The sequence below is a fragment of the Stegodyphus dumicola genome, chromosome 11 (genome assembly GCF_044657685.1).
Source record: "Stegodyphus dumicola isolate Sdum_Otavi_A_Nest chromosome 11, ASM4465768v1".
Taxonomy (NCBI): Eukaryota; Metazoa; Arthropoda; class Arachnida; order Araneae; family Eresidae; genus Stegodyphus; species Stegodyphus dumicola.
The window spans coordinates 66,110,914-66,135,196 of record NC_140778.1 but is presented as its reverse complement, the minus strand read 5'-3'; the positions used below and the strand labels follow the sequence as shown (position 1 = coordinate 66,135,196).

The 24,283-nt window shown below is 30.2% G+C and overlaps 1 long non-coding RNA gene across 1 annotated transcript; it reads right to left on the bottom strand.

Moving 5' to 3' along the window:
- Nucleotides 1-1,060: 1,060 nt before the first annotated feature.
- On the bottom strand, nucleotides 1,061-15,411 carry LOC146994062 (uncharacterized). The gene is made up of 2 exons (XR_015043992.1): nucleotides 13,371-15,411; nucleotides 1,061-1,758 (listed from the first exon to the last, which is right to left on the bottom strand). It is a non-coding gene; the product is annotated as an uncharacterized LOC146994062 (long non-coding RNA).
- Nucleotides 15,412-24,283: the final 8,872 nt, after the last annotated feature.

The window sequence follows — 24,283 nt, the reverse complement described above, 5'->3', positions numbered from 1 at the left end:
GCATGTGGACGCTAATATTCAGAACGTGAAGCTCCCAACCCGGTTCGAGCGAGCTTAATCATTTCCTCACTTTGCACTTCATTTCGAAGAAAGCACAAAAATTTATCCAACGAACGCGTACTATCTTGCTGTGACGCAGTATCTTCCATCGAGCGGCTTCTTTCCAACGCACGAAGAACAGTCTCTGGTAAACAGGATTCAACAAGTGGCTCTAAAAATTCTGCAAATTTTTCCTTAGTTCTACTGAGGCTGTCCAGTGCCATAAGCTTGCTCTCAAGTAAATCATAAAGTTCAGCTAAATCTACTTTAATCCTACCAGTAGCATTTTTCATTACTATGGAAAGTAGATCCGTACATAAATCTGAACCAAAAGTTCATCTCTCCCGAAGCGTTCTTTAAGTTGTGCGATGACCTTTGAATAGTTTTCTTTAGTTGGCGGAAAACTTGTTACGAGTCTTGACGCTTTAGCATCTGCTACCACACATTGTAAAAGATATTGAAATTTATCTTCATTGACAATGGAGAGGTCGTTGTGAATTTTCTCAAACTGGGACCAAAAAGCAAGAAAGTCTTTCGGTTCTCCACTAAATTTCTTTAATTCAAGTTTCGGAAGCTTGAATTTCCTTTTTTGCTCGGTTGTTGTTCCTTCCGTAACCGAATTTGCGCTCTTTGTATTTTCTAACAGCAAACAGATCAAGCAGAACTTGTCACGGTATTCTTCTGCTTTCAAAAAATCTTCAGAATATTCCTCTTGAAGGGCATCATTACTCAGCAACAAATTCGAAACTTCTTCTTGAGTTGTTTCTAAACATGAGAATTTGTCTTGAATCTGCCGAAACAACATACTGACTTCGTCACTTCCTAAACTTTTGTTTTCGATCTTCTGAGCTGTATCGTTGCAGCATACCGTAAAAGCTGTTCTCAGCGACTTTCGTTTTGCTTTCAAGACTTTTATATCCATATTTTATCAAAAATATAAAGTAGCGGACGCCAAATTTACTATGCTGCAACTCTCAGGGCTACAACGTGCAGGTTACAAATTAAATAATCACAGCAGGGATTATTAATATAAAGATTTAATATGGATATCTCACACAAGCTGAAAACGTTACATTACTCTATTAAGTGCATACATATAACTGAGTGAAAAGAGAATTTCACCGCTTAGTTCGCAGTTAAAAGAAAATAATAATAATAATAATAAATAGTCCAATCAGATGTCGCGCTCCTTCTGTTGACCTTCACCGAACCGTTACGTATTCGTCTGTCTGCAGCGGCCGTCTCCAACAAACGATTTGCCAATGGTTACCGTAGAGTAAATTTTTACCAAAGACGTTCTACCATAATGACAATTTCAGTGGTTTAAACACTAGTGGAGCAGTATGCAGAGATGAAGATTTGAGCTTTGTTTACACAGCATGATGGTTTAGGCACTCCAGCCATTACGGTGAACAAGATTATAATAAACATAGCCAAAACAATTGTCTATAAATATTGATGTATAACACTGCATGAACTAATAGATTTCTTATGTTAGTATATACAGAATCCTTAATCGAAGTGAAAATGAGAAGACTCCTCATGCATTTCCTTTAATTGAAACATGGGTTTGACCATACAAATCTCAGTCTTACGGGACATGCCACACTATGCAGATAGACAGTAATAGTGCTCATGTTGTTTTTGTTTCTTAGAGCTATGAAATAAATATACTTCTACATTTTAATATTCTCTTTTCTTCTTTCACATTTGGATTACCTATCAAAAAGTAAGGAATTTTGATATTATTACAATATTTGAGTTAAAATAACATTCCAAATAAAAATTATTGGACATGTTAAGGTAATGAAAATTATAAATTAGGTTAAAAAGTAACCCTTAATGGGGATATTTTTGAATTTAACTCTATCGACTTTAAAAACAACAAAACGTCCCTCTTTATTAGGGAATTTAATTAACTAATTTTAAATACAGAGCTATGTATGAATTTTTTCCCTTCCATGTTATAATAACTGAAACAAAATTACACTGATACAGTCAAAATTCCTAAATGCAAGTACAAAAATTTACTTTAGCAATTTTAAGAGATGAGACAGACTGAACACATCAATAAATTTCTGTCAAAGAATAATTTATTAAATTTGTCCCGTTCCATAGTAAACTTTAACCATTAGATTACATTATTACACCATGTTATCAATTTGAAAAACAAGTCATATGCCAGATCTTTGTTGTAAAAGAAATACACAGAATAATATAATGATTATTGAAAAAGGATCTATACCAGTGTTCATAGATATGATTAAATGTAACGGAAAATTTACTGTCACAACCATATTTTTAAGTAAAATGTATAATTTTAGCATTTTATAATATTTAAGATATGGCATTAAATGCAAAACTATGTGCATGGACATAAGTTAGCAAATAAAAAAAAATAATAATCAAAGAACGAATGTCATGAAAAATTTAAAAACAAGCAGAATTTAATTTAGAAGACTTTTAGACACATACGATAAATAAATTTGAGACTTCTTCACCAAAAATTAAATTATAATTAACTAAAACCAGTTTGACTGACCTTCCACAAAATCCTTCAGCTGCTATTTTTTCAAGCTTAAAAACCAAATTTTTCTCCGCATGGTAATAACAGCTTAACCAGTAAAATCCTCACAGAAAGTTTGATAATACAATAATAGAATTAATAGAATAGAAAAATTAACACAAAAGTATAGAACATCATTTAAACTTAACATTATTACAAATTTTGGTGCTTTCTGACTATCTGCAAAGCTGTGAAAATTGGCAAAATGTTTATTTGGTTAGTTTCTGGTTCATATCTACTGCTTTGTTCACAAGTAGTAATTCAAATAAGCACTTTATAAGAAACAAGAAATTTTAGGATGCACACACACAAATATATATATATATATATATTGGTCAATATTCACATATTTTTCATGCAACGGAATACTATTCAGAAATAGAGGTTAAATATAAAGCATGTAAATACATGTGTGTGGTATGCATATTCATAGTTTGCTATTATCGTGTACATACTCTTGCAGTTTTAGCATAAGCTGTGAGGGCAGATGATCAGAAAGTATCAGAATTTTTCATGTATAAGAAAAAATTGCCCTGACAAAAGTATCTCAATTCTTTAGCACGGACAGTCACATAGTGCACTAGAAATATATAGTAATATATGTATAATAAAAAGATAATTGCATACTATTAAATCATTTTTTAAATGACAAACTTATAACAATTCTTTCACATATAATTAAACAGAATTTTTTCACATGAACATCTAAAATCCATTCTTAACTAAAAAATAAATAATAAAACCATGTAAATTTCTTATGAAGCCCATCATTTCCAAAATGTCCATTTCTGAAAGTTCCCAGCATTTCTCAGTATATTATTAAATTACTAAACTAAGCATCAATGATCGTCATGTTCGCTAATGTGACAATATCTTTCACACTTCTTTGTTACCACAAATAACAAGTAAGCTTTAATAAATCTTTAACTGATACATGCTACATTTGTCTAAAATTTGTACAAATAATAAAATTAACTGAGCTTTATAATATACTCAAAGAAATAATTTTGTATGAAAATTTGTATGCTATGTAGCAGAATATTGGCCTGATTAATGATTCAGGAAATAATTCAAATTTAAGCTTGTGTTAATATCCCTCCTATAGAAATTTCAGTATTTTAACATAACAGTGGACAGCATACTGTTGCTCAATTAAAGTCTTCATACATGGCATTTGTCCTTATTTTAAGGATTTCAGCGTCAAGTTTGTGAACTTCTCTGACAGTTCTTGGAGCAGTCTCATATTGACAACATTTGTCATTTCAAGAACAACAATGCAAAAAACCCAAGAAGTATGTACAACTTGTATGGAAATATGGAATCAGAAGAACGTACAATATAAGCAGCACCGGATGCATTATTAAAATAGATGTAAAGAAAACCAAAAGAATATTTCTTCTCAATAACTAAGTTACCAATAACTGACGAATGCTTTTCAGTGTCACTGACGAGTCAGCGATTTTTCGCTTGGAGTGTGGATAATCAGAATGTACCACATATTTTTATAATTCTGCATGTATACATCTCTATACTCACTTAGATGCACTATTCTGAGTATTGGTAGAGGATTATTTCTTCCGAAAAGCTAACTGCATAGTCAAATGTAGAATTGACAGTAAACAGTAAAGAAAATTCTAAAATTCTAATTAACAGAAAATCCAATAAAAGGGCAGTCCGTAAGTTGACCATTTCTCTAGCATTTCTATTGCTTTGTTTTATTCATCTTTGCAATTTGCACATTGTATCATACTCATCATTGCCTTTACACATGCAATTTATTCGTCAGTTATTTATTATTATTTTGTATGATTTCTACAGTATCTTTTCTAAAAGTGAAACTATCAAAAAGAAAATCCAGATCAGTTATATGAATACTTATTTCGGCATTAAAATAAATGTAATATCTAAGATCCATTCAGGGAGATTTTAAATGTGTGTGTTTCCGGATAAGTTTAATATTCATAACACACTGGTAAAGAAGAAGGATTAGCTAACTTTGCGGCAATTTGATAAAAATATTTTTTTTTTCTTTCAAGTAAAAAAATACTTAGCAATCATTCGAAGGATTTTTACCATGGAGGTAAGAAGTAAGATGGAGTGGCCCTAACCGGTTTTCCCCATACACTGCTTTGAAGCACTGGGAATCCCTTCGGAACATTGAGTGATTTACGATTAAGGAAGAATGGGTTCTGACACGAACGGATGTAAATATTTTGTAATTACGTCATAAATATACATATAAATGTATATATTTTCTTTTTCTACAATATTTTAGAGTCCTAAGTATATGAAAAGAATAAATTTTTAAACAACATTTCATTCTGAACGGAATTAAATGCTATACTTTTCACAGAACAGAACGGTTTAAATTGAATGAAATATTTATTATCACAAGTTTTCGTTAATTACATTAGAAAAAAATTTTAAGGTAATTTCACATTATTCGGTTAAGAATTATGAAAATTAAGTTTATTGTATTATTTAAATATTAAAATTATGCATTACTTCTTTTCTGTTTATACAGCTTCTTCCTAAAATACTTTCCCAACTAGGTCATGATTTTTTAGCTTCTGAGACATCTTTTAAATGGAAAAACCGAACTCGTATAATTAATGCTCTAGTCGATCCATTTCAAGTTAAAGCACCTTTTATTTTAATAGTGAATACGTTAAATAGTACTTGACTTTCTCTGAATATTTCTGAAAGGGAATAAAAAAAGGACGTTTTTAAAAATATCGTTTAAAACTTTTAACTGAGTTATTATAAAATGTAAGAGAATAATTTTTTAATTATACTTATCAGATTTTTTTACCCTTAATTTCAACAATACATATCCTAAAACTCTTCTTTATTACTTTTTTAAGAATGCATCTCATAGAATCATTATAAATTTAGATATGTTTAATAATTAGATTTCTTCACAGGAGTTTATGAATGAATAAATCCTTCATTTAAAATACATTTATAAATAATTTAATAAATATTTACGTATTTTCTTAAAGGCAGATATATGTTTTTTGCAAGCATATGCATCAATATCCATACATATTCCATATTTTTAATTTTCGGCATGTATAAATCTTTGATTTCTGTGCATTCACTATACTCTTTGAGTAAAATAATTTAGCATATACCTGACATTTTTACGTAAGAAATATGTATAAATATAATTTGAATGAAAATTACATGCATTATTTTTAACACTCACTCAAAGGTAAGTTTTTCTTCGAAATTCCTCCACGATAGCATTTCTCCCTTTAGGCAGATAGTCCTTGCATGCCTTACTCTATTTAATAAAAAGTAATCTGACCTACTTGCCTAATTACAAATATTTTAACATGCATAATTTTATACTTACATTTAACGATCAAGTTTCAAACTTTTGACTTAAAACACATTTTAGGATACATTCATTATAAAATTCAAATCTTCTAGTAAATATATTTTGGCAGAGCACTCAATACCTCTTTTGGCGATTTTACCCAGTTTAATAAATCTATAGTAGCATAATACATAATAACTATCCATTTCACATTTAGACATGAACTGAATTGTCATCAGATCGTAATCCTGATACTATGGATAATATTGCTTCATCCGCCGAGTTTGCAAATGTATCCGTCTTTTGTTCCACACATTTGTGTAAAACTGTACATAATTTTACACAAATGTGTGATTACAAATCAAGGTAAAGTTAACTTATTGGCATATCTGCGTGTATATTTATTAATTTTGACGAAGATTGCAGCATTTGGTGGTAATCATATTTTTAAATTAACGCAAATAAGTAAAATGTGTAAGCCCAAAGTGATTATTTTTTAATTATACAAAAATAAAATGATAAGTTTAAAATGAGCAACTATAAAGCTTCTCTCTAAAAATTTTTACAAAGTACATGTTACAATAATATGTGGATGAAGAAAAAATATTTTTTTAAAAACATTTTGAAGTTTGGAACATAAAATAAAAGTATTTATAACAAGGGTATCGAAAGAAACATGCAATTTTTACAAAAGATTTGTAAGGGCTTGGGGTAAAAGTATATTTTAGGGTACCCCTTGGCCAGAGTCGTAGCTAGGGTTTTCACAGCCCAGAGACAACTGAAGATTTCGCGCCCCCTACTGCTTGCCAAGGATGGAAAACATTTAATTCTAAAATGTCGTAACATCTGTTTGGCGCTCTTGGATTCTGCGACCGAGGACAGATGCCCCCTTGCCCCCCTCTAGCTACGCTCCACCCTTTGGCGAAACTTGACGATTTTTGGCTGTACATGTATATTGAGTTTGTGCAATTCGTTGACTTCCTATTTTGGCTTGCAAAGCGGCAATTTTTGGCATAATGCCAAAATAAAAAGACAAAACAATTGCACAAACTCGATATGCTTGTACACATCGACCTATTTTCACTTTAAAAAAAATCCCAAAAATGCACAAAAATGGTACTGCTCACTCCCTTGGCTTTATCCATGTACACATCGACCTATTTTTCACTTCAAAAAATCCCAGGATTGCACAAACTTGCGTTGCCCAATCCCTTCACTTTGTCCATGTATACATCGATATATTTTTACTTAAAAAGTCACAAAAATGCATAATCTCAACAAACTGCATTTTAAACCAAACAATAAATTAACATAAAGAAAAACCCTCTTAAGCTGCGTTCACACTGGTCCGTTGGGGCGTTAAGCGTCAAAGCGTTTCCGTGTACTTTAGTTCACACCAGCGCGGATAAGGTTCGGAGAACAGCCTTAACGCCAAAACGGGGAGAAACAGCTTATTATGGTAGACCACTTTATGGTTGTCATCCGATGACGTACTTCTTCTAGGAGGACAGCGTGATACTTTTTCCCTGCTAAGGGATTATCCGTAGCAGAAGAACGGGATACTTATTCGGAAAATATTATTATGTTTGCTGTTTGCTTAACAAGCATTGAGTATTAAATTAGAAATAGCACATAATTGAATAAAATATAAAATATTGATAATATATGTATAAATAAGTGTCTTATTTATTAAATGCTTTATTTTCTATTTTCATTTGCTTTGTTATGCTTCTCTGTACTCATCGATGTTCAAACATGGTTTATTCTACAGCTTTTTAGTATTTATATTATGTGCATCGATTGCAAGTAATCTATAAGCATTTTCTTGTACTTTCTTTCTTGCAATGTGTGCTTTCATATCGTAGTGCAATAAAATAAGTCAATGTGTGCTTTCATATCATATTCATAGTTATGTACAGTAATCTGAATTCAGAGGAACTTTAAATTTGCCTATAGAGTGGCAGTTTTACTTCACAGTTGCTAGAAATATCTGGCTTAAACAGACCTAAGTTCTCAGACTAAACATATTTGCAGTATATTTGTTCTGGGACATTTGTAGCCTCAGTCTGATATTTAGTTTATAGCATATTTAATATTTTTAGTATTTACTGTACGAATTAGAAATAATAATAACTTTTTAAAAATATGTATGCGATAATTTTGTGTGCTGTTAGACATGGTAATGCTCTCAAGTCTTAATTGTTCAAAATTCGACAAAATGCAATTTCATTTTTTAACTGCAGTATAAAATTATAAAAATTTCCTTAAACCTGCTAAAAGGATACATATTTTGTAGTATTTAAACACATATTTAGTTACATGCATTATGTAATGGAAAGAATAATTTGCATTAAACATTTCCTCATCTTTATAGTATTATATATATATATATAATGCATTATGAACTGAGAAATCTCAATAAATTTTAACAAATTAATATTTCCTGATGTCATAAAATAATGCTGTATACAGTTAATAAAAGTGGATTTAAATGCTATAAGAATAAACTAAAAATAGTTTGTTTCATTTTTAATTTTAATTGTCATAAATATAAATCATCTCCAACTTACAGAATGTGATAGTGAAAATTTTGCAGTATTTCCTTCATGATTTATTTAATTTAATTAAGTAAACTGAAGTCCTTGGTAATTGTTTATGATTACAGCAAGATATTTGAAAATTATTATAAATGAATTGTACAAATAGATAATGCAAACTTCATACAATTACAATGACAGTGGATCTTGTTTACGAAACAGATTGATTCTACTGCAGACCTTGCCAGCCAATTAGCATCACTGCAGCAGAGACTTGCTGAATAGCTTTCAAAGTACATGCCAATCACTTCTTTGTCATTGTGATGCATGTATGGCAGTTAGTAACAGTTCATCTGAACAACTCTGATAAATATCAAGCATTATCTCTTGTAAATATCTATAATTAAAATGGCATTTCATTCTCTATGTTCTTTGCACTTAATATGTTTCTGTATTCATGTTTCACATTCCACAATACATTGTATTGCGAAAATTATTACTTAAGCCATGCTATATTATACCTTAGAGGGTTGACTATAGAGGCAAATAAAAATTAAATTTTATATATACAGTCAAAAGTCTTTAATCCAGACTCGTCGGGACTTCGGTGATTCTGGATTATAGATCATCAGTTTAAATCTGGTAAGATGGCATGCAGAAATTATAAAATTAAAAATATGAAACCGTAATTTATAAAATAATGAGCAATTATGATAACGCGTGCATGCGTAAAGCATACATTATGCACAGCCGAAATTAGAAAATTGCAACCAGAAAACTATTTGATTTGTATTCGTGATATTTATAATGACGAGGAATTTGATTTAAATCATATCAAAGACGGAATACATCGAGATGAAATACTACATTTAATAAGGAATTATAAGCCGAATAAAATAAAAACATCTGCCCTGAAGATAACAATAGTGCTGACAGATCAACTTCCAGTTCATTACGCGCCGCGACGTTTCCCCTCCCCCCCCGCGCAGAGCAGCGTGAAATTGATAAACAGATTTCGGAACGGTTAGATAAACAAAGGATATGCCTTTATCCATTTTTTGGAGCAATTCCACTTTTTGTTTGATGGACATCGAAACATACTTTCGTTTTCGTAGATCCTTTGGGAGCTCCAGCATCGGAAATTCTATTTGACATAATCGAAAGTTCAAGCTTACTTTTATAAAATTGCTCTAACAGTCTGCAAAAAATAATAAGCCGGATCCAATTCGAAGATTAAGGAACAACGCAATCATCAACATTAACTGAAATAGATAATTAGATAATTTTAGCTTATACCGTCCGTTATACATTAGACGCGCACGCGAAAACGTATTCTGCGCTTGTGCACACGCATATGTGCAGTTGTAAAGGTCTTAGGTGCAAGCGTAAACATCTATGCACATGCGTCAACGAGGCGCATGCGCAGAAAGTTTTTAGCTTTGAGGTCCGGATTATGGGTGTCTGAATTAACGACCTTTGACTGTATTAGGAATAGTATTTATATGATAGTTGAATATAGAGTTCATATCATAAGTCATATACATAACTACCTATCAAAATGTTTTGCCATGAAATTTATTATCCCCCTTTTTACCAAATAAAAACAAAATGAGGCATTTAACACCTGTAAGCTATGTAAATAATGAGGCATAGAAAATCTGTAAGGCATGTAAATAATGAAACATGTAAAATCTGTCATTCATGTTAGAGCAATACAGTTATTCAACTAATATGTTTAACAATAATATTGATTCTAGATTAGCTAATTGCCCCCCTTCTTGAAAAAAAGATATAATGCATAGGACATTTTACAGAATTACAGCTAAACTCAAATTACATACTTTTTCATTTACTTATTTAGTAATAGTTTGACTTATTTTATTGTGATTTTCATTTTTATTTTAATTTGATTTGGCTTGATCTGCATGATTTGTTTATGGCAAAGTATGTGACAGCTATTTGCATAAGCAGAAGCATTCTTTCACAGAGGACTTTCTAAAAGACACTCACTTGTATCCTCATTACACATGCAGCCAATCTGTTTACCTAGAATTGCACTCAGGTCAAACTACCAGCTTTGAGCAAATTTACTGCTCAAGCACTGGTGGACACATATTTGTTATGATGGAATAAATTTTTGCATTGTATTTTTACATTTTTCTTTGAAACAGTTATGGACTTATTTTCTGTTTTTAAGCTGTGATATTGAGATTATTGTGGTGTCATTTTGCAAATGCTTTGTATTCATACGTGTGCCCCCAATAATACTTGTGTAATTAAAAACTTGCTCAATGCTTATTATTCAAAGTATTCAGTTTAAAAGTATTCAGTTTCCCTTCATAAAAATCATAATTGTACACATTCATAAGACATACCTTGTATATATCATACATTCAGGTTTCAGCCTTAGAAGGCCAGTGAGTGATGTTGTTCCATTTGGAAACATTGATTGGAATGAGCCTGTGCGTGAATACTTTATAACAAGATAGATACTTTATTTATTGAAGAATACTACTGAATTATATAGATATTGAAACTATCAAAGTGGTAGTACAAGAATTGGATCAGAGTATGGAATCATTAATCAAGGGATACTATGCATGGCTCCATATATTGATCTTTGCATAAATTCACCTTTGAAAACTGCCAAAAATATTTAACAAAAAAAAGTGGAGAATTCTTAATGTTGTGCAATGAAAGGAATGGGTTTTTATTTCTATAGCAGGCTACACTTCCTGACAATAGATAAATTAAGTACACAAAGTAATGAAATCTTGCATCTTAAAAGGAAACCAGATACTTTTTCTGGTAGTAATGAAGAAAATCTGAAGGTACTCATTCCTAAAGGTTTTCTAAAATTTCCAGAAGAAAACTTCCAAAAAATGCTACTAAATATGTAACTAGTAAAAAAAAAAAAAAAAGATTGTCATCTTGATTCATCTAAACCTCAAGATGGCAGTCAGCCTTCTACAAGTAATCCAGATAATCCTAATAGTCAAACAGAATTTGTCACCTCAACCGAGTTCAGTTTTATGTATCAAATCTCAGAGAAGGCGTGAATGTCATATTCTTTCTGGCATGTAGGCATTTGAATTCTGTTGAAGCAAAATTTTCCTAGAGCAACCGATGATAGAAAAAGATAAATACAAGACCATTGGCTAATGAGTTGCACTTTATTTTGCATACACAATCTTTTGCTTTCAAATATATTTTCATTTCAGAGCACGTTTGCCAAAACGGGATCTTCATTTATTACTTGCTTTATTATTACTTAATTATCATTCATTATTTTAAAAAAAATGAATTTATTACAGAATTTCAAAATTTTAGTGATCAGTTTATTAATTAAACTTACTTAATTTTTACAAAAGTAATTATTGAGATGTCTCAGGCTATTATAAATCTCAGTATATCATAAATTTTAAGATATGTATATATCTGAAACTGTTAATAAGAAATTAGGCACATTCACATTATGTAACCTCATGTATTCATTTCATAAACTTGGTATATTTTTAATATATTAGAGGTATTTTGAACTGTGAGTCATAATTGGTTTGGTTTAGTTGATTATTGCAAAGCAAACTAGGGTTCTCGTTCTAAGGGGAGGATGCCTTCGTGAAGGATTTTTTCGGGGAAACTAGCTCATATACATGATACAGGTAGGGAAAACCATGAAAACACCCATGCAGCCAACCCAATTCTTCTGAAATCGAATAGGAACTGCCCGTATTCAGTGATATTTTACCACTCAGCCACTGGTTACCTGTTAGTTATAAGACGTGCTGTCATTTACACTGAGTAATATAAATTCTGCTTTATCATAATTGATGACACTTTTGTATGCCTTGCATTAAACTCGCATTTAAAATTCTTTTACCGTAAATGGAAAATTCAAGGAGGGGAAAAAACTCTCTCTTTCAAAAACATTGAGATTAATAGTTTCAGAAATTTTTATAATACCAAGAGTAATTTCTTGTAAATAGTTATACAGAATACTAAGAGTAGTAAATTATAAATTACAATGTTATATAGAGAAGGGAATGAAATTCTAAAATAAAATGCGTTATAGATAGAACCATTGTACAGTATAGATTATCTTGTATAAATAAAGCAACAAGAAGAAGAAAGTTCACAAGCCTTTCAACTTTACATATCAGTATTAAAAAACATTCTACAAAAAAATGAGAAGTTTTACACTGAATTTTGACCATGTGATTTAATGTTTTATTAATCATAAGCATATGCATTTCAAGTGCTATCTGCCTAGAACAAGATGCTTCTTAGCACCAAAACCATGGCAGCAGTTTAATTGAAAGCATCCTTAAATCTTCCATAGATTTAAAGATGAAATTATATAACTTTTTGTAAAATTACTTACATGCACAGTATGTAAAATTTAAAACAATTTACTTCCCACTTCACATTTCAAGAGTAATATCAACATGGTAGTTACAGATATGGCACTGTTTATCAAAGATTAGTATATAAGGCATTGTTTGAAATTATTATACGCACAATGTGATTTCAAAAAATTAAATTAGTAATTATTAAAAAGACACACAAACTCTGTTTCAAATGACAATTATGTTTCAAAAGCAAAACAGTGCGAGTTGCTTATTACGTGAGTAAATTATGAATTCCGAGTCTTAGTTTGGCCATGCTTGATCTGTACATAAAGTATATGGCATATAATTATAAAAAATAACTTCTAAGAAATAGTATATTCTTAATTTGTTTTAAGAATATGTTCTGAAAATTATTCAGATTTTTGAAGTTTTCAAAAAGAACAACACTTTTTTTTCACTTTCATACAATATATAAATTGCTATTTCAATGTCAATGAAGTATCAGACTTTCAATACTCAGCTACATAAGTTTCTATCCATAAAAATTGTTTTCTTACTTTTTCATCAGCAACTAATAACAGATTTTATTTTAGATATAAAAAATGCACTCAGATATATATGTTCTGCTTTAACACTCAGATGCTTGTGGCGTAGCTCATGGAGGTAGGAAAGGGAGGAGGGGCCATTCCGCGCTAGAAGTGAAGCACTGCTTTGAAGCTTGGGTCACCAGACGGGGTGTTCTTTGTTTACATTCACAAGCTCGCTTGACAAGATTCTGATAGTATTTCGACACACGACAGTTCCATAGAAATCGAAAAAGGGACACTCTCGCATGAAAGAAACATTCATAGTGTAATGGATAATAGCAATTTGTATAGTTTACTGACATTTACGCAAAAATCACATCTTGGTTATTTTTCGATAACTAACAACAGCGATTTTGATTATGAATTTGTTTTATAAAATTCTAAGCTGTTGCACTACAAAAATATAGATTTTAAGAAAATTGCTAAAAGAGATCTGCCAAAATTTATTTTCTAGAAGATTTGAAAAGTTTGAAACTTGATGGCTAAATGTAAATATAAAATTATGTATGTTAAAATATTTGTAATTAGGCACATAGGTCAGATTAAGTTTTTAAATAGAGTAACGCATGCAAGGGCTATCTGCCTAAAGAGAGAGATGCCATCGTGGGGGAATTTTGAAGAAAAACTGACCTTTGAGTGGGTATTAAAAATAATACTTATAATTTTCATGCAAATTATATTCATATATATTTTTTATGTAAAACTTTCGGGTGTATGCTAAATTAGTGTAAATTACTTTACACGAAAAATATAGTGAAAGCACAGAAATTAAAGATTTGCACATGCCTGAAATGATAAATAGGAAATATGTATGGGTATTTATGCCTGTGCTTGCAAAAAGCATGTATCTGCCTTTGACAAAATACTTAAATATTCATTAAATTATTTATAAATGTATTTGAAATGAAGAATTTATTCACTTATAAACAACTGTGAAAGTACTGTGAAGAAATCTAATGATTAAATGTATCTAATTTATAATGATTATAAATGTTATCTAAATATATAATAACCTTAATATTGAATTGTAAACATAAATTGAAATCCTGTTGACAAATACGTTATAAAACTATTTAAGCAAGAATTGTTCGTACTGGAAAGCAATCTGTTAAAAGGTATTGTAAAGCAAATGCTATGAGAATCGCACTTAAGAAAGTAATAAAGAGTTTTGGAATATGTATTGTTGAAATTTAGGTAAAAAAAAAAAAATCTGATAAGTATAATTAAAAGAATTATTCCCTTTACATTTTATAATAACTCAGTTACAAGTTTTAAATAATACTTTAAAAAAAAAAAAAAAAAAAAAAAAAAACTTATTTTATTCCCTTTCAGAAATGTTCAGAGAAAGTCAAATACTATTTAATACCTATTTAATTATTAGGAATTAGCGAAATACTTCTTTAAAGTATTTCGCTAATTCCTAATAATTCTCTAATTTAAAATGAACCGAATAGAGCATTAATTATAAATTGACTTACATTTTTCGATTTAAAAGAAGCCAAAAAATCATGTCATATTTAAGAAAGTATTTTAGGAAGAAGCTCTATAAATAGAAAAGAAATAATGCATCATTTTAATATTAATAATACAATAAACTTTGATCTTAATTTTTGTACCTTAACCGAATAAAATCGAATTATCCTAATTTTTTTTTCTAATGTAATTAACGAAAACTTGTGAAAATATTTCATTCAAATTAAACCATTCTGAGAAAACTGTCCTGTGAAAAGTATAGCATTTAATTCCGTTCAGAATGAAATGTTGTTTAAAAATAAGTTGTTTTCACATACTTAGGACTCTGAAGTGTTGTAGAAAAAGAAAATATATACATTTATATGTATATTTGCGACGTAATTACAAAATATTTACACCCGAACGCGTCAAATCCCATAGAACTCAATGGTAAATGACCCAATGTTTTGGTCACCACGTAGGGATCGCCGGTGCTTCAGAGCAGGGTACGGAGAAACTTCTTTAGGGCGACTCCATCTTACTTCCTACCTCCATGGCGTAGCTAGGGGGGGCAAGGGGGGACATCTGTCCTCGGGCGCAGCATTTAGGGAGCGCCAAATGGATGTTAGAAATTTTAGAATAAATTATTTTCATGTTTAAATGCAATAAAAATAAATTTAAAAAATTCGCATACTTAGTCCATCGCCTCATCATATTAAGGATATCTTTCTCCTACATTTTTTGTCATGTGATTAGCAAAGATTGAATAGAAAAGCTAAGTTTTCGATTTAAAAGTAAGGTCAATGAAAGTCATCCTTCTACACTAAGCAAACGGCGAGAAAATACTTCGAAGGTTATGTGATACTTTTAAGTCGTAAAGCTTTTATCCTTTTAAGGCCCGTTCCCACTGGGGTTTATCTGAGCTAACGGAATCAGTTCTATGTGTCGACTAGCTCCGCTGTGCCTGCAGTTCAGATTTTTCAACTTGCCACCCTATGGTTTTGGAGATGGGTCGGCTGCGTCAATTGTGTTCGTTAGCTCAGATAAACCCCAGTGGGAACGCAGCTTTACAGTTTTGAATAACCCTCCGTATCCGGTCCCATTTTTCCTGTAGCAATCAAGTTTAGCGTCGCGATTCTTTCAAAGTGGAGACACTAAAATAGCAAAAGCTCTTTCATTTTGAACCAAATATTTAAAATCACAATGATTAAGAGAATTAAGTATTCCAAAAAAGAAAAAAAAAGTAAGTTAGGATATTTAATTTTACATTTATTAATTATTACACAAATATTGCACAAGCTAAGTCAATTAAACGTATCAAAAATATTAATTTATTTTACTTTATTTTATTATTATTATTATTATTTATAATACAGAGAGAAAGCCAACTTCGCTGCGTTAAGTACAATGAATTTCACGCTTTTAGTCATCTAGTAATTTAAATCCTCTGTTTAAAATTACTTAAGGGAGCAGGTGTTAAATACGCAGATGGTTTATATAGTTCATTAGTGGGTAGAATGTATAAGTCTGGTCAACGGTGCTAGTTCGATATTGTTTATAATCTCAGCGAACAGGCTGACTGTTTAAATACTCTTATAATTTTCCCTTATATGAAATTCAAATACAAGCCAGTTTCCCTTAGAAAGTCTTAAAGTCTTCCATAAAGTCATCCCTTCCCATAGACGGATAACCTTCACTTGCTTTGCCGTACTCAGTTCAATAATAGCAAGCATATATAAAATGCTAATTATAGCGACATAAAGTTTGTATTTGTAAGATTACATACATCATCAACAGCAAGCCAAACCTACATATTAACGAAATTAGTTTTATGCAGAAAATAAGAATTTCTCTCGTAAATGCAGGAGAGAATAATAACTTCCAATCATAAATTTTTGGTATGGGCTTGATTTTGCAAAAATCGATGTTCTACACCAGGCATTCACAAATCTGTTCTTAGATCGATCCCTGTTAAAGATTTCTTCGTCTACCCGCTTACATTTTTCTTTATAATATACAGTCTGCAACATAACAGTAATAATAATTGCATATATGTGACTTAAAGATAATAATTAGAACTAAGAACATAAACAAAAATTTTGAAAAAGTGCACATATATGATTCAAAGATAATTTTCAGACTAAGAACATACACAAAAGCTTTGAAAAAATGGTTTACTAGATTTATGTTTTATTATGTTTTGTATAATTAATAAAATTACAAATATAAAAAGTTTTCAGGAAAAAAATTACAGATTTTAATTGCCTAAAAGTTCTATTTTAATCACTGCGCTTCATATATTGATGTAAATTTTTAAATATTTAGCATAAAATTGCTTATGCCGTATTATTCCTTGTTTCCCGTAATAAGTTGACTAAAGCTTTCTTCAGTTAAGTAAGGAGATGGGAAAATCAATGGTGCTGGGTTAGATAAGAGCTTTTATTTTGTGATACTTCTTTCGGAAGACTTTTAATCCAAGACTTTGTAGGGTTTATATTTATTTTACTAACATTTATTTTAAGTTTAAACTATCTTTCCTGTCAAGCCTTACTTTCCCCTGGAACTGCCAATGCCAGAGTATGTAAATTTTAGTAGAACGCGCAAGGATTCAAATTATCAGCGGAAGTATTCTGTTAAATAGAAAGGAAACGAGTTCGAGGTGTGCTGTTCGTACTTCACGAGCGCGGAGGTAGTTAGACAGAAATTGAAGAACCCCGCGTTTCGGCCTGTGTGCTTGCCTCGGAGAATTGTTAATTGTTCAACGTGATATTCAAAGTTTCCTGAATTAGCCGCGGTATTGTAAAACGCGGTGAGGTTATTTACTTTTAGAGAACCTCGTAGTTAGAGTCTTCTTATTATTTCTTTTCAGGTTCTTATTTTTATTTTACCCCCGGGTCGGCGTAGTTTGTGAGCGTCAAGAGCACGCAATTGTAACTTCTTAAGTTGAATAAAAAGGGACTTAAACCCTTAGCAAGACTCTGTCTATTTTCCAGTTTCAACAGTCACCTCTTGGTTGCGTGCAAGTTGGAGGCGCGCAACTCTACAACTTAAAGTTATTATAATTATACTCCAAAATTCAACTTATTCGCATATGTTTTGAATAAGTCTTGTCTTCCTGTGATATAGCATTATATGAATAGCTAATTAAATATCACTTTTATCAAATAAAGTTTCGTAATTAATGGGATCTTTATTGTGCCGATTAACTGCCCATGCAAATTCGGCTATCGACTCTCATTGTATTCGTTAATCATTATTTACCTCCTTTAAAATTTTATAGACAACCAGGGGGTCAATACCGACCCCGCTGAAAACCTCTCTTCTACACTGTAATTCTAATACGTTTATCAAAAACAAATGCATTATACTTTTAATCATAATGAAAAACAAAAAAGTGCAATATTAATATTAAAGGCTATCACTGATGTCCTCAGACGGGAATGCGAACATTTTCTTTGTTTTTTCTGGATTCATCATATAATAGTTTAGATTTAAGTTCTAAAATTTTAATATGAAAGTTATTTCATTTTTCGATTCTAGACTTTTTTATTATTAAAAATTTTTCCCCCAGTTATAAAGCTTCTTTTCTTTTTTCACAGAAAGTAAACATTTAAATGTCGCAAGAAACTCTTTTTCTATTTAAGAACAAAGGCGTGTGAAGGAATAGAAAGGACGCAATTGCGAGAATGACCATAGGAGGCGCAATCAGCCTTAGGGATAAAGGGAGCAGGAGGTGTGCAGCCAACTTGACCCGAGAATGAGAAAGTGAACAATAAGGATCTAACATCTTCGAAAGATACTTTGAAAGTTTTCATAAAAATTTACTTGTGTGTTGCAAAAATAATGTTTTAATTTGTAATGAGTTACTATAAAAAATTTAATATGGGAAGTCCTGAATAAAAGTAATTAGAAAAAAAAAAAAAGAGAAAACACTTTTATGAGTGTCCTCTAAGAAATTCTACATTTTCTAAACGAATTCTACTCAGTGCACTTCTGTTTTGGAATAGGTAAGCAATTCCCCCTTTTTTGAAAGTTATGGATATTATATTATTTATTTATAATGAGAAAAATAACTTTTATGTCATTAAAGATTCATGCAATATAAAAATTCATGTAGTTGTGTATTTAAATGTATTTACCTAAGCTGAAAATTTCTATTAATGGTAATTTGTTCAATTATTAATTATCTAATTAAGAATTGTACTTGAAACTTTATTTTTCTTTTGCAATAATCTCAATTTTATTAAATATGCTATTCAGTGATGCTATTACACAGACAGTTATTGATTCCTTCGTTGTGCAGTTAAAAATTCATTGTCTTAACAAAATTATTCCTTTAATGTATGATATTAATGAGAGGATAGTTATTTTAATTCTTATGTAAAAATTTTTCTTCGAAGAGTAGCTGATCACAAATGATTGATTGAATTAAGATTTGCTAAATAATGCCTGAACTTTACTGATTTTATAGAGCTGTAGAAGGATAATATCTTATACTTATCTATATGCCGAAACATTTTCATTGTTCCCATATACAGGAATTGAAGTGCTTGAAACTCTTATGCTGTATTAAAAATTCTAAGAAATGTGAGAACCACTGAGTTAGTGATGTGGGAAAAAGAATAAAGCCCCCTTTCTAATTCCTTAACAGTGAAGAATTAACTGTAAACAAGTTATAATCTTTGCTGCTTCTATCAATTAAAAAGAATTAATGTAATTTCACTTTTCACTTACGAAAGAGTTAAAGTGTAATTGAGCATATTTAAAGTATTATAGAATCTATCGCAAAATTCTAATTCATGAATTAGTAAACTCAGAATTAAAATAAAAGTTAAGAAATAATTTTAACTTAAATTATAATCTCTGATTTAAAAGTAAGTTAATAAAAACTATATTATTTTTGAATTTTTTTCATTCAAAAACAATAAAAGGCAAACATTTTTACTTCTTTGAACGAAAAAAAAAAGGATATATTGTAATCACGAAGAATTTCGGGTATCGTATTTCAATACAAATATTCATTTTGACCTTTCGCGAATCAATTCGGACAATTTTTTTGTATGACGTCTGTACGTACGGACAAAATAAAGAATTATTTTTTTCCAAAACGGATTTAAACAAAAAAAGTATTAAATAAATAAAATGAAATAAAAAAAAATTTTCGTCGAGTATCGAAATCAAACTTTTATTGCGACTTCCCGGTTTCTATACTCGTATTAGAAACCGGGAAGTATATTTATATATTTTTTAAAAAATATATCTAATACCTCGTATTAGATATATTTTTTAACAAATATAAGTTTTATATTTGTTAATATATATATATATATATATATATAAGAAGTTTGGCTTCCGTACGATAAAAATTGACAAAAATATTTTATTTCAAAACTTGAAATTTTTGATATCATTTTCAACTTGATTGAGGAATTGGTTAATTAAGTTAGAATAATTCGATGAAATAAGTTTTTAAATAAACTATAGAAAAAAATGTGTATAATTTAATAGGTCGTATAATGTTTGCCGCTATATATCCACGTGGTAGGGTACGAACTGCGCCGAATTTGATCCAAAATCCCCATCCCCCTCTTTTCTAATGCACGAACTGCGCGACGTTTCCTGTCCCCCATATCTTTCCAGGAAGATTGGGTGCTACAAAGGCCCACCAGCGGCCGAGCGGTAAAGTCGCTGAACACTGGTAGTTCGGTCCGAGGTTCGAATCCCGCGAACGGGCTGGCTGCATGGGCGTTTTCGTGGTTTTTCCCCATGTGTAACGTGTATACGAGCCAGTTTCCCTTAGAAAGTCCTCCACGAAAGGCATCCCTCCCTTTAGGCAGATAGCCCTCGAGGCTTTGCCATAATCACACACACACACACTGGGTGCTACAAAGAGTCGTTTATCGCCATTAATGGGATATTCTGTTGAGACCGCAAGCCTTTATTTTCGTTTATCAATATTGTAAGAATTGTGCACGTAAAACAAATATTAATTTAAATTCTGGCGTGTGCTAAAAAATAAATTTCTTTTACACTCATTTTAAAGTTTTATGATGCTTAAAGGAATGATGAGTCAGATCTTTTTTATTCTCTGTAAGAATTAAAAACTTTTAAAGTTTTAGATTTTAGTCGCTGATATATATATATATATATCAGCGACTATATCAGTTATATATATATATCAGTTTTGAATAGTAAAATTGATAGATTAATGACATACACAAAACTGATACATAATCAAAGTATCAAATATCGGAATTGTAGCTCACCTTAAATAAGTTCTTGTTTAGCTAAATATTAACAAATCTTCTTAGATTTCAGAATGGTGTTAACTTTCAAATTGACCATTTTAGGTAAACATTTCTAATTTAATTATAAAAATTATCTTTATTAAATCTAAAAATTGGACTTCTTAAGTCGTTCTAAATTCACACTAATATTATTGCAATATATTCCCGTATTAAACGTTCCATTTTTAATTATTGAAATTATTTTAAGGTTATTTAACTTTGTTACAAATTTCATATTTTAATACTAGAAATATTTATTCTGTTTTCCACCTGATGTACTTTGGCATACATTTAATTTCTAATACACATTTAATTCATAAATTAATAATTATGAGCGTCAGAACAGAATTTTCATAATTAACAAAATTTTTTTTTTTTTTTTTTAAATAAACCTCCTTATATTCATATCCTGGGATTTTCAGTTCCCTTTTAATCCATTCCTTTTTCACATATTGTTGCACTGTACGCAAGTTTTCATGCATGTAGAATTTATATACTTTGTATTGTATTTATGCCAATTTATATTTAAATGACAATTTTTACAAATTCTTGCATCACAACTCTAGTTAACAGAAGATGTTTCTAACACCTTGGCAAAGCTTAATCTTCAGCATGTAGCTTATTTTCCAACCTAGTTTCAGGCTGAATTATTTGTAAAATTAATTACTTGAAATTATTTGTTAACAAAGATGGTCGCTAAATCACGCTAATAATATTTCTAACTGTTGTAATTTATAATGAAACGAGTTCATGTGATTTATAATGTAATTCATTTATAATTTTTTCAGTAGTATTGAAATTAATAGCAGATACTCATAATAATATACATTTAGATTACAATGATTTAGATTGCCATTGCCTTCTTCACTCATGCTTTTATGCTACATTCCTAAAATTTCATAATGGCATACAGGTAAGTTTCACTCTTTCACCAAACATGTAAATCTCTAATTCAGCCCACTTTTGTTCTTACGTGTGCTGTATCTTCTATTTTCTTTGATATATTGTTCAGCCTAATTTCAAAAGGTCTTGTGGAAAAGTCACTAAACATTGGTAGTTCGACCCGAGTTTCTAGTCCCAGTGATCCCCCAGCTCTTTCTTTTTTTGTACTTATTTACTGTATAAAAATGTAGCGTAAAAATTTCAGTTCATGAAGTAAAAATACTTTTTTAATTTATTCTTTAAAAGTATTGCAAAAAGTTTTACCTTTACCTTAGCATATCTTTTTACAAATCCCTCTAATAAGAAAAAATAAGGAAAGAAATTAACTCAGTTTCGGTGATTGATACCTCGGTGCAAATTATATGTAACATTTTTCCAAAAGCGTAGAGTTTATATGGATATCAATAAATTAAGGATTATTTCTCCATCTAATTTTCTTAACATGTTTATTCCATAATTTTCTTTTCACACTGTAGCACTTAACTTTATGAGTTTTCTATAATCATTCAATTTCTCTAGCCATGGCAACTTTGCATACCTTCTGACAAGTTGTTATATTTTTAACCACTGTATTTTAATTCCTGTTGGCTATTAGTACATTATTCACTTGTTTCACAAGTGCAACTTTTATTTTATACACAAATCTACGTAAAATAGCATTAAAACTTCACTTATGCAGAGCTCCTGATCGATTGCTTGTTTTAGATTGAATGAAATTAAGCTTAATGTTACTGTTAATTAGCTTGTTATTAATTTAATTGTATGTTTCTAACTAATTATATGTTCAGATATTTCCAAGTATGTTACACAAACTTTTGCATCCTAATTTTTAGTTTTTGGTTAAAAAAAATAATCTTTTATTTATTGAGAGGCCTGATTGATTATATTACTAATTTGCAGTACTGTTTATCTAATTCTTTTCTTCTAGGTAAATTTTAGAAAAACTTCTTAGCATAATAATTTAAAATTTACAATTTACACGTCAGTGATCCAAACGCATAGTAATGTTGTTATAATAGATTTCCTGCTAAGCTTTTTTTAAAATTTAACTATTAATTTCTGCAAACATTTACATGATTGCTTTAATTAACGAAAAATATTTCTAGCACACTTTAACACACTTTGATATGGAATAATGTTTTACACTCTATTAAGTTTTCCAGTCTAGTTCAGACATCTTGACTATTATTGATGTAATTTATTAAAAATATAACTTGAATGCTTCATAATTATTTAATTTATGATATTATTATCATAAATGAAAGATGTTTGTAATGCTAATGTGTATGTTTACCAATACCTTTTATTTTCTTTGTTAGCTCTCGCATTTATTACTGTTATTCAAGTAATTAGCCTGCTTGTTAAATATTTTTTACTTGTTCTTGTGATATGTAATTCTATTTATTTATTTTTATATTCCTCTTGGCTACAATTGGCCCGAAAAGTTAAATTGTAACCCTGTAGGCAGCAGGGGGGAAGAAATTTTGATTGGCGCAGTTGGACTATAGCTCCACCCGGGGGGGGATTTTCATTAGCGCAGTTGGAGTACACCCATCCACGTATTAAAAACTATTTATCAAGAAAAAATGTACGTTTTTAAATAATACAAATAAAACACTTAAATTGTACATTAAAATTAATAAATTCTTGTAAATCGTTTAAATGATAACTGCTAAGTGAAAAATTATAAATCCTTCAGGGTTATTACCTGATAGATGGCTGCCATTACCTCCTATGAAGGTACGGACATATACACCAATGCCTTCTCCGATATTCAAACCTGGGCCTTTCGATCTGCTACCTTAATTACTATACCGTCTGGGGAACGTAAAAAAACGCAAAATCGCGTTTGATAGCTTAACAGTTATTCGGTTTGCAGATAAAGTCTTTCCTAAAATCCAGTTTTATTTGAAATACCATTATTTATATTGAGGTAAAAAATGTGAAGTGAAACTATTATACGATAAGTTTTAAATAGTGTTTTCAGACCTTTCTTATCTTCCTCAATGCATCAAAAAATTATTAAATGGGCCTTCTTTCAAGTAAGTTTTCTTTTGAGTAAAGTGAGTTAGGTCCAAATATATGACTATTTATACATTATTATATCTTACATTTTGGTGGCTAACAAATTTGCATTCTTGATTACACTAAATTCATAAGATCGCGTCATTCACCAAAGCAAGACATTTTATTTCGTAGATA